This window comes from Mobula birostris, chromosome 16, assembly GCF_030028105.1.
Source record: "Mobula birostris isolate sMobBir1 chromosome 16, sMobBir1.hap1, whole genome shotgun sequence".
NCBI lineage: Eukaryota > Metazoa > Chordata > Chondrichthyes > Myliobatiformes > Myliobatidae > Mobula > Mobula birostris.
In genome coordinates, this window is record NC_092385.1 from 5995789 (window position 1) to 6008284 (window position 12496).

At 42.5% G+C, this 12496-nt stretch overlaps 1 protein-coding gene across 3 annotated transcripts in view; it reads left to right on the top strand.

Moving 5' to 3' along the window:
• The window catches only part of LOC140210827 (MICOS complex subunit mic25-like), a 753869-nt gene that overhangs the window by 334903 nt on the left and 406470 nt on the right, over window positions 1-12496 (top strand). The gene's annotated exons all lie outside the window — the stretch shown is intronic.

A 12496-nucleotide genomic window follows, 5' to 3' on the forward strand; every position in this document is an offset into this window, starting at 1 on the left:
GTCAGAAACTCTACAGTCATGTACTTTGGCAGAAGAAATGAAGAAGTTGACTACTTTCTCAATGGAGAGAAAATACAAAAAACTGAGGTACAAAGGGACTTGACAGTCCTTGTGCATGGTTCCCTAAAGGTTAATTTGTAGATTGAGTCTGTGGTGAGAAAGGCAAATGCAATGTTAACGTCATTTCAAGAGGACTAGAATTTAAAAGCAAGGATGTAAAGTTGAAACTTTATAAAGCACTGGTGAGGCCTCACTTGGGGTATTGTGAGGAGGTTTGATAATAACTGTTCCTGAACCTGGTGGTGTGGGTCCTGAGGCTCTTGAATCTCCTTCCTGATGGCAGCTGTGAGAAGAGCGTGGATGGTGGGGGTCCTTGATGCTAGATGATACTTTACTGAGACAGCGCTCCTTGTAAATGTGCTTAATGTTGGTGAGGGCTTTATCTGGAATGGACTTGACATGCAGCATGCAGACGAATCAAATTGTGGTAGGGTAGACCTACAGATTGGTGTAACCTTTGCTACTAGGTGAGGTAAATGATCTGTGAAGAGCGACAATCTGGATAATGGAACACTCAGTGAAGCTCTAAAACCATTCACTCCACTAGAAGTGAGGCAACAAGTAGGTACAAGTGGGCAATGTGGTAGCAGAGCAGTGTATCACTATTACAGTGCCAGCAATCTGGTTTCTCCTTCTACTGCTGTCTGTCTGAAAAGTATTTGTATGTTCTCCCTGTCACTTCATGGGTTTCCTCCCACATTTCAAAGATTTATGGATAAATAGGTTAATTGGGTATAATTGAATGGCGTGGGCTCATTGGGATGGAAGGGCCTGTGACCATGCAATATCTCAAAACTAATAAAGAAAGAAAGATCAATTTCATGTCACTTACAATTTTTTATTTTAATTGAATTGATTTACATATATTTAGTAGTTTTCAGGTGCTTTCCTGTTCTTCGTTTTGATAATATAAAAAGTGAATGATATGTTTAGTCATTTTTGAATTGAAGTTTTTGAGTCATAGACTCATACAGCTCAGAAATAGGCCCTTTGGCCCAACAGGTCCACGCAGACCAAGACACCCAACTAAGCTAGTCCCACCTGCTTGTGTTTGGCCCATATCCCTCTAAACCTTTCCTGTCCAAGTATCTTTTCCATGCTGTTAATGTAAATTTATTTGAATATTTGTGTAATGTCAGACACACTCTAGTTGATAGGCAGCCTTGACACCTTTTTTAACTTCACGGAGTAGCTTAATTGACTGCCACGGGGTGTTTGTGGGATTTACGATTGGTAGGGTTGCTGATTGGGTCAGGGCCCATTTTGTTCAAGCGTTTCATGCCAGGGAACCACTTAAGGTAAGAGTGGTGTTGGACAAGTGGGGAGCATGGGACTTTGCAATGCCCAGGAAATACTCTGCCGATCAAGTTCAAGAGAAAATTTGATGTTGAATAGACACAAGAGGTATTGCAGATGCTGAAAGTCTAGAGTGACAGATACAATGGGCTGGAGGAGCTTAGGTGAAGGCAGCATCTATGGTTGTTATTTCAGGCTGAGACCCTTCATCATTTGATATTGAATGGTGGGCACAAGGGGAAAATGGTGATGAGGAGGTGTACAAGAGTGAGATAGATTCTCTGGTTGTGCGGTGTTGCACTCAGTATCAGTAAGACCAAGGAATTAGTTGCTTGTGGACTTCAGCAAGGGGAATTCAAGAGAACACACAACAGTCCTCATTGGGCATTGGGGGGAGGGGCATCAGTGGAAAGGGTGAACAGTTTCAAGTTCCGGGGGGTGGGGGTGGGGGGAAGGTCAACATCTCCAAAGGTTTATCCTGGGCCCAACATATTGATGCAATTACAAAGAAGGCATGCCAATGGGTATTTTTCATTTGGAGTCTGAGGAGATTTGGTTTGTCACCAAAGACTCAAGTAAATTTCTATAGATGTACTGTGGAGAGCATTCTAATTAGTTGCTTCACCATCTAGTACTACACTATGCAGGATTGGAAAAAGCTACAGAAAGTTGTAAGCTCAGTCATTTTTATCATGGGCACTACCCTGTCTACCATTAAGGAAATCTTCAAAAAGCGATGCCTCAAAAAGTCAACATCCATCATTTAGGACACCCACACCCAGGACATTGCTGCTATCAGAGAGGAGGTACGGGAGCCTGAAGACACATACTCAATGTTTTAGGAACAGCTGCTTCTGCTCTGCCATCAGATTTCTGAACGGTCCATGAACCTGTGAACACTACCTCACTATTTTGTTCTCTGATTGTGATTCGAATTCTGAAAGAAACGATTGAAATAGAATTGAGAAGGAATTATTTCAAGTGTAAGGTGGTTAGATTTTGCATTACAAACACAAAATAGTTCAAAGTTCACAGTAAATTCTATTAACAGGATACATATATGTCACCACATACAATCCTGAGGTTCTTTTTTGCTGAGGGCATACGCAGCAAATCTATACAATAACTATAACAGGATCAATGAAAAATCAAGTGGAGTGCAGAAGACAACAAACTGCAAATGCAAATATAAATAAATAACAATAAATAATGAGAGCATGCAATAACAAGAGAAAGAGTCACTAAAGTGATGGGGCAAGTGAAGTTGAGTGTAGTTATCCCCTTTTATTCAAGATCCTGATGGTTGAGTGGTAGTAACTGTTCTCGAACCTAGTCCTGAGGCTCTTGTACCTTCTATCTGATGGCAGCAGTGAGAAAAGAGCATGGCCTGTGTGGTGAGGATCTTTGATGATGGATGCTCCTTTCCTACAGCTGTGTTTCATGTAGAAATGCTCAATGGTGGGAGTGTTTTGTTGAAATCTGGGCCAGATCCATTACCTTTTGTAGGATTTTTCATTCAAAGGCATTGGTGTTCCCATAGCAGGCTGTGATGCAGCCTGTCAATACACTTTCCACCACACATTTATAGGAGTTTGCCAAGGTTTTTGATGTCATGCTGAATCTTTGCAGACTCCTAAGGAAGTAGAAGCACTGTTGTGCTTTCTATGTAATTACATTTATATGATGGGTCCAGGACAGGTCCTATGAGATAGTAACACCCAGGAATTTAAGGAATTTGAATAGTGTGAAACACAGGTTAGCAACCTGTGATGATAGGTCAGAAACCGGAAATGTTAATCACTTTTCTCTCTGCAGATGCTGCCTGACCTGCCGAATATTTCCAGCACTTTCATTTTAAATTTCAGATTCTGTAATTTAACAGGCAAGGTTATACAGCAAGTTCTTTGAGTCTGTTAATGATTAAATTTGACAAATATGTTAAAGTTAAATGTACCTTCAATTAAATATCTCTTCTTCATCCCCTCTCCTATGAGAGAGGTTCCAATTTCATTAAGTTATCCTTTTATGTTATATCGAATGGTTTATTCACCTCTTATTATAGCAGCTCTCTGTATTATCTCTATCAGGTCAGCTACATGCTTCTAGAGTGAGGTTATTGTAGTTCCATTAGCGACTTGGCAAGCCTGATACACAGCAGTACAATTGCCTTCAGTGTACTTAACATGCAAGCTTACAGTCCAACCTGAGGTTCGGAATTGTTCTGATGTTGCTGTCATTGATGACTGGTACATATCCCAACCTGCAAAGCATTTCTTTCACTATTGAGGACACTGACTGTAAGATTTTCAATTATAGACCATAGAACATTACAGCACAGTACAGGTCCATGGGCCCACAATGTTGTGTCAACCTTTTAACCTACTCTGAGATCAATCTCATACTTCTGTCCTACATAGTCCATTTTTCTATCATCCATGCGCTTATCCTAAGACTTTTTTAAATGTCCCTAATGTATCTTCCTCAACTACCACCATGTCAAGGTGTCCCATACAGCCACCAGTCAGGAAAAAGCTCACCTTCGACATTCCCCCCATATGTTCCTCCAGTCACTTTAAAATTATGCTCCCTTGTATTAGCCATTTTTGCCTCTTATCATCTTGTACATCTCTATGAATTTGCCTCTCATTCTCCTTCACTCCAAAGAGAAATGCCTTAGCTCGTTCAACCTGTCTTCATAAGACATACTCTCCAATATAAGCAGCATCCTGGTAAATCTCCTCTGCTCCCTTTCTAAAGCTTCCACATCCTTCCTACGATGAGGTGACCAGACTGAACACCATACTTCAAGTGTGGTCTAACCAGGGTTTACAGAGCTGCAACATTACCTCATGGCTCTTGAACTTAATCTTCCGACCAATGAAGGCCAACACATCATACACCTCCTTAACCACCCTGTCAAATTGCATGGCACCTTTGAAGGTCTATGGACATGGACCCCAAGATCCTTCCTGTCCTCCACACTGCTAAGAATTTTACCATTAACTCTGTACTCTGCCTTCAAATTCGACCTCCAAGGGGACTCACTTCACTTCAATATCAGAATCAGAATCAGGTTTATTATCACCGGCATGTGACGTGAAATTTGTTAACTTAGCAGCAGCAGTTCAATGCAATACATAATCTAGCAGAGAAAAAAATATACAAACAGGTAAATCAATTACAGTATATGTATATTGAATAGATTTTAACATACGTGCAAAAACAGAAATACTGTATATTAAAAAAAATTGGGGTAGTGTCCAAAGATTCAATGTCCATTTAGGAATCGGATGGCAGAGGGGAAGAAGCTGTTCCTGAATCATTGAGTGTGTTCCTTCAGGCTTCTGTACCTCCTACCTGATGGTAACAGTGAGAAAAAGGCATGCCCTGTGTGCTGGAGGTACTTAATAATGGACGCTGACTTCCTGAGACACTGCTCCCTGAAGATGTCCTGCGTACTTTGTAGACTAGTGCCCAAGATGAAGCTGACTAGATTTACAACCTTCTGCAGTTTCTTTCGGTCCTGTGTAGTAGCCCCTCCATACCAGACAATGATGCAGCCTGTCAGGACGTTCTCCATGCCAAATCTGTTCAAACTCCTAATGAAGTATAGCTGCTATCTTGCCTTCTTGATAACTACATCGATATGTTGGGACCAGGTTAGATCCTCAGAGATCTTGACACCACCTAGGAATTGAAACTGCTCACTCTCTCCACTTCTGATCCCTCTATGAGGATTGGTATGTGTTCCTTCATCTTACCCTTCCTGCACCAAGGTCAAGTATTTTCTGCTGCAGGGTTTCGACCTGAAATGTCGACAGTTCCTCTCTCACTACAGATCCTGCTGGACACACTGAATTTTTCCAGCAGATTGTTTGCTGCTCCAGATTGTAGCATCTCTTGTGTCTCCATAGAACAGAGGCTGTTGCTTATTGGTGGGTCTCCAATGTGGTGGATGAGAGAAGTAGTGGATGAGAGGAGGATTTATTAATCAGAGTGGAAATTAAATGAATACTGATTTGATTTGGATACTGTGGACCTAGTTTGGCTTTTCGATTGTTGGATTAGGGTAGTACTTAGGTAATTATGGGTGCCACGACAGCGTAATGGTTTGCGGAACCCTATTACAGCTCAGAGCGTTGGAGTTCGGAATTCAATTCCAACACTGTCTGTAAGGAGTTTGTACGTTCTCCCCGTGAGCTGTGTGGGTTTCCTCCCACAGTTCAAATACATACCAGTTAGTAGGTTAATTGTCCTGTGATTAGGCTAGGGTTAAATAGGTGGGTTGCTGGCCAGTGTGGTTCGTTGGGCTGGGAGAGCCTGTTCCGTGCTGTATCCCTGAATAATAAATGCAAGCTTTAGTATTTTGGGAAACAAGTGTATAAGCAGGAAATAAGATGTTGTTTCTGATTTCAACACAATAAGTTAGACAATAGGAAAAAAGTCTTGATGAAGGGGCTTGGCCCAAGAGGTTGACTCTTTATTCCCCGCCATAGATACTGCCTTATCTGCTGAGTTCCTCCAGCATTTTATGTATGGTGAACAGAACTTTGGAAAGACATCCAAAGGAATGTTGCTTATAATGGTGTTGAGAAAATAGAGACAAAAATGTGACATAGAGAGAGAGGCTTGAGGCTATTTGAATGAATTAATTTGCTTAAATTAATTTAAATAAAATTGAGCTTAATTAAATCAATTTCATTAAATAGGGGCACTGAAATTAACCTGCTGTTTGGTATAAACTTAAATTAGAACTGCTGCAAGTTCACTGTATGCAGAGCCTGACTGCCTGCTGATAGAAAGGGCAAAAATGTCACCAGTATTTACTGATGCACCTAATACACTTCAGTCAGTTTAAATGTCACCCTATGCTGGAACTTAAGCCATGGGGTCACAAGGTGTGAAATGAGTGTTTGAGTGACTGTGTCTTTACTGCAACAACTGAAAATTATTTACTGTATATAATGAAGAATGCATTAAAATGTTTCAGTTCTTGACGTGGCTCAGTAAGAAATGTTTAGTCTTACACGAGTTACAATGACAGTGGACTGGTAGCATCTTCACCTCTGCATCGTTGTGTAAATCTCACCTCTGGGCTGGCTGTAGCACTCTCTTTCAAAGTTCAAAGTAAATTTATTATCAAAGTACTTTGTATGTCACCATACACAACCCTGAATTTCATTTTCTTGCAGGCATTTGCAGTAGAACAAAGAAATACAATAGAATCAATGAAAAACTACACACAACCAATGTGCAAAAGAAGAGAAATTGTGCAAATGCAAAAATAATAACAATAATAGTAAATGCATAAATAAATAATACTGAGGACATGAGTTGTAAAGAGTTAGTCCCTAGATTGCGGAATAAGTTCAGAGTTGAGGTTGAGTGAGGTTATCCCCACTGGTTCAGGAGCCTTAGGTTGTAGGGTGATAACTGCTGCTGAACCGGGTGGGACCTAATGCTGCTGTGCCTGCTTTCTGAGGGTAACAGCGAGAAGAGAGCATAGTCTGGATGGTGGGAGTCCTTGATAATGGATGCTGCTTTCTTTTAGTAGCAGGCAGTGGTGGGGAGGGCTTTTCCTGTGATGGACTGGGCTGTATCCATTACTTTTCAGAAAGAAGAGAAAATCTGCAGATACTGGAAATCTAAGGAACACCGAGAAAATGTTGGAAGAACTCAGCAGGCCAGGTAGCATCTATGGAAGAAAGTACTGTGACATTTCGGGCTGAGACCCTTTGGCAGGACTGGAGAAAAAAAAGATGAGGAAAGATGTAAAAGGTAGGGGGAGGGGAGAGAGAAATACAAGCTGACAGGTGAAACCAGGAGGGCGAGAGATGAAGTACAGAAATGAGAATTTGATTGGTGAAAGCGATGTAGGGCTGGAGAAGAGGGAATCTAATAGGAGAAGACAGAAGGCCATGGAAGAACGAAAAGGGGAGAGGAGCACCAGAGGGAGGTGATGGGCGGGCAAGGAGATAAGGTGAGAGAAAGAAAAGACGATGGGGAACGGTGACAGAGGAGAAGGGCATTACTGGTTCGAGAAAATGATGTTCGTGCCATCAGGTTGGTGGCTACCCAGACAGTATATAAGGTGTTGTTCCTCCAACCTGAGTGTGGCCTCATCTCTACAGTAGAGGAGGCCATGGATTGACATATCGGAATTGGAATGGGAAGTGGAGTTAAAATGGGTGGCTGCTGGGAGATCCCACCTCTTGTGGCGGATGGGATATAGGTGCTTGGTGAAGCAGTCTCCCAATCTACAGGAGGCCACACCGGGAGCACTGGACACAGTATATGACCCCAACAAACTCACAGGTGAAGTGTCACCTCATCTGGAAGGGCTGTTTGAGGCCCTGAGTGATAGTGAGGGAGGAGGTGTAGGAGCAGGTGTGGCACTTGTTCCACTTGACAGGAGGGAGATCATTGGGGAGGGACGAATGGACAAGGAAGTTGTGTAGGGAGAGATCCTTGCGGAAAGCAGAAAGTTGGGGGGAAGGAAAGATGTGTTTGGTGGTGAGATCTTGTTGGAGATGGCGGATGTTCCAGAGAATTATGTGCTGGACCCGGAGGCTTAGTGGGGTAGTAGGTGAGGACAAGAGGAACCCTATCCCTGGTAGGGTGGTTGGAGGATGGGGTAAGAGCAGATGTGCATAAAATTGAAGAGATGCGGTTGAGGGCAGTGTTGATGGTGGAGGAAGGGAAGCCCCTTTCCTTGAAAAAGGAGGACATCTTTGTACTGGAATGAAAAGCCGCATCCTGAGAGCAGATGTGGTGGAGACAGAGGCATTGAGAGAAGGGGATGGTGTTTTTACAAGTAATAGGGTGGGAAGAGGTATAGACCAGGTAGCTGTGAGGGTCTGTGGGTTTATAATAGACATCAATAGATAAGCTATCTCCAGAGACAGAGAGATTGAGAAAGAGGAGGGAGTTGTCAGAAATGGACCAGGTAAATTTGAGGGCAGGGTGGAAATTGGAGGCAAAGTTGATGATGTCGATGAGGAAGTAACACCAAAGTCGTCGTCAGTGTAGCGTAGGAAAAGGAGGGATGAATGCCAGTGTAGGCTTGGAACAGAGTGTGGCTACACCTTTTGTTTGAAGGAAGTGGAAGGAGAAATTATTGAGAGTGAGGACAAGTTCCACCAGATGGAGGAGAGTGGTGGTGGAGGGGAACTGGTTGGGTCTGGTGTCCAGAAAGATACAGAGCTTTGAGGTCTTCCTGGTGGGGGATGGAGGTGTATAGGGACTGGACATCCATAGTGAAAATAAGATAAGGGGGGCTAGGGAACTTGAAATCATTGAAAGTATCCAGAGCATGTGAAGTGTCATGGAGTTAGGTAGGAAGGGACTGAAGTAGTGGGGATAAAACAGAGTTGAGGTATGCAGATATGAGTTCAGTGGGGTAGGAACAAGATGAAACAATGGGTCTACCTGGACAAGCAGGTTTATGGATCTTGGGTAGGTGCGGGGTGCAGGAACTATGAGGTTGGTGGCGGTGTACATCAGTGACGCCTGACGTAGATTGAGAGACTGCTTCATCGAGCACCTACTCTCCGTCCCCCAGAAGAAGTGGGATCTCCCAGTGCCACCCATTTTAACTCCACTTCCCATTCCCATTCCCATCATGGCCTCCTCTACTGTCAAGATGAGGCCACACTTAGGTGGGAGGAATAACACCTTATATTTCGACTGGATAGCTTCCAACCTGATGGCATGAACATTAATTTCTCAAACTTCCGGTAATGTGCCCCCACCTTGTCCATGTGTGTTGCATTCATGACCTTTTGTAGACTTTTCCATTCAAGGGCATTGGTGTTTCCATACCAAGCCATGATGCATCCATCAGAATACTCTCCACCGTGCATATGTGGAAGTTTGTCAGAATTTTAGATGACATGCTGAATCTGTGCAAACTTCTAAGAAAGTAGATGTGCGATTGTGTCATCTTTGTAATGGTGCTTATGTGACAGCTGAGGCATTAAACTAGATGTCTGTCCTTCCAGCTGGATGCAGGAAATCACATGGCACAAATCAGAGGAACATAGAACGCAGCACCGTCCAGGCCACTCGGCTCGTGATGTTGTGCTGATCTTTCAACCTACTCCAAGATCAATCTGCAGAAAATGCTGGAATAACTCAACAGATCAGGCAGATTCTATGGAAATGAAGAAACAGTTGATGTTTCACGTAGAGACCTTTCATCAGGAAAGGACTGGAAAAGAAGGAGAAAAATGCCAGAGTCAGAAGGTGGGGGGTGGGGATGGAGGACAAGTTAGCAAGTGATAGGTAAAGACAGTTAGGTGAGGGAGGGTGGATGAAGTAAGAAGCTCGGAGGTGATAGGTGGAAAAGGTAAATGGCTGGCAAAGAAGGAATGACCATGGGAGAAAGAGAAGGAAGGGGGGAACCAGGGGGAGGTGATAGACAGGTGAGGAGAATAAGTAAGAGGCCAGAATAGGGAACTGAAGAGGGGGTGGGGGGGAGTCGAAGTGAATTACCGGAAATTGGAAAAATTGATGTTCATGCCATCAGGTTGGCGGCTACTGGAGAGTGACCTCAGCTTTTTCAGCATCTGCAGAATCTCTTGTGTCCAGGATTAGCCTAATCCTTTTCTCTCACATAGCCCCCTATTTTTCTTTCATCCATATTTAAGTGCCTATTTAAGAGTCTCTTAAATTTTCCTGAAGTATCTGCCTCTACCATCACCCTTGGCAGCATGTTCCACTCACTCATCTCTTACTATATGAAAAACCTACCACAAATTTCTCCCTTTTACTTTCATCTCTCAAAGTTATGCCCCCTTATATTAACCATTTCTGCTCAGGAGAAAGATCTCTGGCTGTCCACTTTATCTATGGCTCTTATCATCTTGTACACCTCTATCAAGTCACCTCTCATTCTCCTTCACTCCAAAGAGGAGAGTCCTAGGAGTAAGGGAATTTTTCTTGTTCTTTAAGCCAATACCTAAACTGGATGATCTGGTGATTTATTAGTGCAAGTTGCTTCCTACATTATAACAGTGACTACATTTCAAAAGCCCTGGATAAGTTGGTCTACAGATAAAGGTTAGTTTTATTTGTCACATGTGCATTGGAACATGCAATGAAAGACATCTTTTGTGTCAACAACCATCTCAATCAGAATATCTGCTGGGGATAGGCTGCAAGTGTTGCCATGCTTCAGGCGCCCACATAGCATGCCACAACACACTAAACCCAACCCATACGTCTTTGGAATGTGAAGGAAACCGGAACAGCCACAGGGAGAACGTACAGACTCCTTATAGACATTGGCAGGATTTGAACCTGGGTCTCTGGTGCTATAAAGCATTATGATAGCTGCTAGGCTACCGTGTATGTGATATGGTGTGTCCACATCTCTCTGCATTTTCTTGGAGTCATGGGCAGGGCAGTTGCCACACCAAGCTGGTATGCATTCAGATAGGATGCTTCAGAATCAGGTTTAATATTACCGACATGTCATGAAATTCATTGTTTTTGTGGCAGCAGTACAATGCAATACATAGAAGGAAAAACGTGAATTACAATAAGAATACTGTATATATTAAATAGTTAAACAAGTAGTGGAAAAAAAAGTAGTGAAGTAGTGTTTATGGTTTCAATGTCCATTCAGAAATCAGATGGCTGAAGGGAAGAAGCTGTTCCTGAATCATTGAGTGTGTGCCTTCAGGCTCCCGTACCTCCTCCCTGATGGTAGCAATAAGAAGGAGGCATGCCCTGGGTGATGGGGGTCCTTAATGATGGATGCCGCCTTTTTGAGGCATCACTCTTTGAAGATGTCCTGGATACTATGGAGGCTAGTGCCCATGATGGAGCTGACTGAGCTCACAATATGGGTAAAAATGAGTGAGGGTCAAAGGGGACGTGCTATATTTCACTCATGCAATTATAGGGAGAATTTACACACTCCTTAGAGACAGTGGCAGTGATTGAACCCCAACAGCATTGCACTAAGCTTTATGCTGCCCTAACACCTATTGGGTGTTTAAGATAACCTTTAATCATTAAAGGTAGTGAACTTTCTTTGTCATTCTTGAGTGTGGATGATTGATGTACTAAGCTCAGGTAAAAATGTCTGCACCAACACAGATACAGCAATGTTTTGCCTTGGGGAAAGTGATGACAACAACATAATATGTTTCACAATTTAGACCAGGGTCCACTTACTAACACTGCTGTCTTTGTTAGTATCCTTTAACCTTACAACTACACCATCACTCAAGGTCCAATCAGCTTATGGCCCATCAAACAGGCTTGACAGGCAGACAAGTTCTACCCTAAGCCACAACTAACATCCACAAAGTAAGCTTGCTCCCAGGGCAGCAATAAGATAAATGGTCTCTTTCGAAAATGTTTTTTTTTCAGAGATCGAATAATGGCCAGGACACTACTAAAATTCCACAGGTTATCCTTGACTTCCATTTAAAGTCTCATCTCAAAAACAACATTTCAGAGACTGGGGCACTTCTTTTGGGTTGAAGGTTAACCTAGTTTAGGATGCAAACTTAGAGACTTGTAATGTTGCCCTTCAACTGTTGATGTCTCTGAGACGGTGCATCATAGAGTCATCGACTAATACAGCACAGAAACATAAATTCCAGCTAAGATCTATTCCACCTATATTGTCCCGTTTGCCCTTACCTTTCTAATCTTTTCCCATGTCAGAATGTTCAAAGTTCATAGTACAAAGTTTTATGTAAATTTTATGATCAGAGTATGTATATGTCACCATATACAACCCTGAGATTCATTTTCTTATGGGCATACTCAATAAATCTATGGAATAATAACCATAACAGAATCAATGAAAGACTGCACCAACTTGGGTGTTCAAACAGTGTGTAGAAGGCCACAAACTTTGCAAATACAAAAAGAAGAAATAGTAATAAATAAACAATAAATATCAAGTACATGAGAGAAGCCCTGTATTAGCAAAGTCAAAATCGAGTTTATCGTCAACTGCACAAATCCATGTATGCACAGGTGCAATGAAAAACTTACTTGCAGCAGCATCACAGGCACAGAGCATCAGGTAAGCAACTTTCACAAGAGAAGCATAAATGGTACACAACTTTTATAAAAAGGAACACAATTATAATGCAAAAAACATTCTGTTTTAGTGCAA